Source organism: Musa acuminata, chromosome BXJ1-10, assembly GCF_036884655.1.
Source record: "Musa acuminata AAA Group cultivar baxijiao chromosome BXJ1-10, Cavendish_Baxijiao_AAA, whole genome shotgun sequence".
Lineage (NCBI taxonomy): Eukaryota > Viridiplantae > Streptophyta > Magnoliopsida > Zingiberales > Musaceae > Musa > Musa acuminata.
Genome location: NC_088336.1, coordinates 25,089,755 through 25,091,919, shown reverse-complemented (window position 1 = coordinate 25,091,919; position 2,165 = coordinate 25,089,755). Strand labels below are relative to the sequence as shown.

The window sequence follows — 2,165 nt, the reverse complement described above, 5'->3', positions numbered from 1 at the left end:
CAGAAGCAAAGGGGTTAGGGAGGTCATGTGTACCTCATGGGAGAGGGAGTAATTGGTGATATGGCACGCAAGGGTGTTGACGCAGAGCAGCCGCCGCACATCGATGATCTTGTCGGTCGATATCCCCTGCAAATTTCCACTGACGAGTTATAGCAGAAACAAAGGAACCAGCACAAGAAAAGCTTGTAGATTGCTTTTCATGGTGAAGACCATCATCACTGTCATGGTTTTGCCAGATTAGGATGAGGAATGAGGAGATATACACTCTGAACCTAAAATGGGAAAGAGAAGCTTCAATCATTGAACAGAATCCAAAAGAATGGACATCCCCCTTCATGAGTCATCCCTTGTGATGCAACAAGCAGTTCTGCGCCAGTTCTCATTAAATGCTGGGAACTTGCATTCATGGAACTGCAGGAGGTTGATTTTGTTCCCCACCAAACTAATGTATTCATGAGGGACCATAGTAATCATGTCAGCAGAGGTAGAGAGCAAGTACTGCTATTACTCCCAGGGGAATCAAAAGCCATGGACACCCGAGGAAAACATTGCCTCCCATGGCTCCTTCCTGGATGCAACCTTTCTTAAATTTTACTCACAGAACAGTAAATTCTATTCCCGTTGTGTCTCACATGCATGCCAGTTTCTTCATTTCTTTTCCTTTTCACAAAGATTTCATGTAACGTTGTCTGTCTGTTCCTCTGAGTCTTTATCTTAGGCAACAGGGAGAAAGATATAGATGAGAAGAACATGCACAGACCTTGAGGATGACATGAGACTCATCCGGGAGCATTACTGTGATGTCCACAGCCAGAGGCAGAACTAGCAGAGCAGCAACGACAACAATAACAACGAGTTAGTCGTCAGACAAGAATGAAAACTAATGACAACAAAAATAGCAGCTCAAAATAGATTTTCTCTCGGCAACCACAATCCAAACCTTTCTCATCTTTCTTCTTCTTGTCGCCCTTGCCCTTTCCTCGACCGCCCTTGGGTGCCATGCGGCCGCCCCGCTCCACTCGCTTCCTCTTATCTCTGCATCGTCAATTTATTAGTATTCCTCGACCACTAATGTACTAATGCTTGTACAATTCTTGTTACCTTTTCTTCTGCTTGTTGAATTCTTTTTTCATTTTTTCTCTCAATTTAATGAACATAAGAATGCTAACCTTTTTATTTTTGAATTTAAAGTTTCTCAAAAAATTTTAATTGGAAGAGCTTCACTTGGTTTTCCTTTTATCGCAAAAACCAAGCAATCATTTTTGTACTGATTCAGGTGAAAGTGCAGTCATCTCAAAACTTGAATGTGGCAGATTCTTTGTCCAAGGATTCAGTAGCTACTATTTCAGATGAAGTGAAACAAGTGACTGATGGTAGTGATACCCAAGATGATGAGAACATGAGTAGTCCAGGTGTTGAGTCAAAACATGAAGATGCTGTTGCCAAAAAGCAGTTATTTGTTTCTCAACAATCTAAAGGAACAGCAGAGCAAAAGGTTGCTTCTTTTAGTGAAGATGTAAGAGAGATAAATACAGAAGCAGAAGATGGTTGGCAACCTGTTCAAAGACCAAGGTCCATCGGAGGTTCAAGCCAGCAAATCAAGCATCAACGTACAAGCACCTGGAAAACCTACAACTATCAGATGAATGATGTTCCTAGTGAAACTGTTCAATCCAAGCCACAGTTTTCTTATTTAAATAATGGGTATTATTTGCTTAAGAAAAAGATAGTTATTCCTGGAAGCTTTAATGACAATCTTAACATGCAAGTTCAGTCACCAGACACCAGATCTGGTCAGAAGGCGTATAAGGCTGTAACTTATCGGGTGAAGTCAGTGCCTTCATCCACCAATCCTGAGATCAGTCATAACTCTTGGAGTGCTGTCGAAAGAACGACTTCCCCATTAGATGCTCATGCACCCTATTATCGCCATGATAGCCAGGTATTAGAGAATCAGAAGAACCTAATAGGTGGTGTCTCTGAGCCTCGCAACAATTTGGTTCATAGTTTTAGTAATTCTCCATCATATAAAGATGTAGCACTGGCACCTCCAGGAACAATTGCCAAGATACATAGCCGAAAGTTTCAGGAGAATATGCCATTGGAACAAGAGTTGTCTATTGGTGGCAATGCATCTGAAATAAAGGAATCATTTTTGGCTGAGG

The 2,165-nt window shown here is 41.6% G+C and overlaps 1 long non-coding RNA gene across 1 annotated transcript; it reads right to left on the bottom strand.

Moving 5' to 3' along the window:
- Window positions 1–1,038, bottom strand: LOC135595002 (uncharacterized). Its single transcript, XR_010480259.1, has 3 exons — window positions 941–1,038; window positions 761–822; window positions 1–126 (listed from the first exon to the last, which is right to left on the bottom strand). It is a non-coding gene; the product is annotated as an uncharacterized LOC135595002 (long non-coding RNA).
- Between the last annotated feature and the right edge of the window lie 1,127 nt (window positions 1,039–2,165).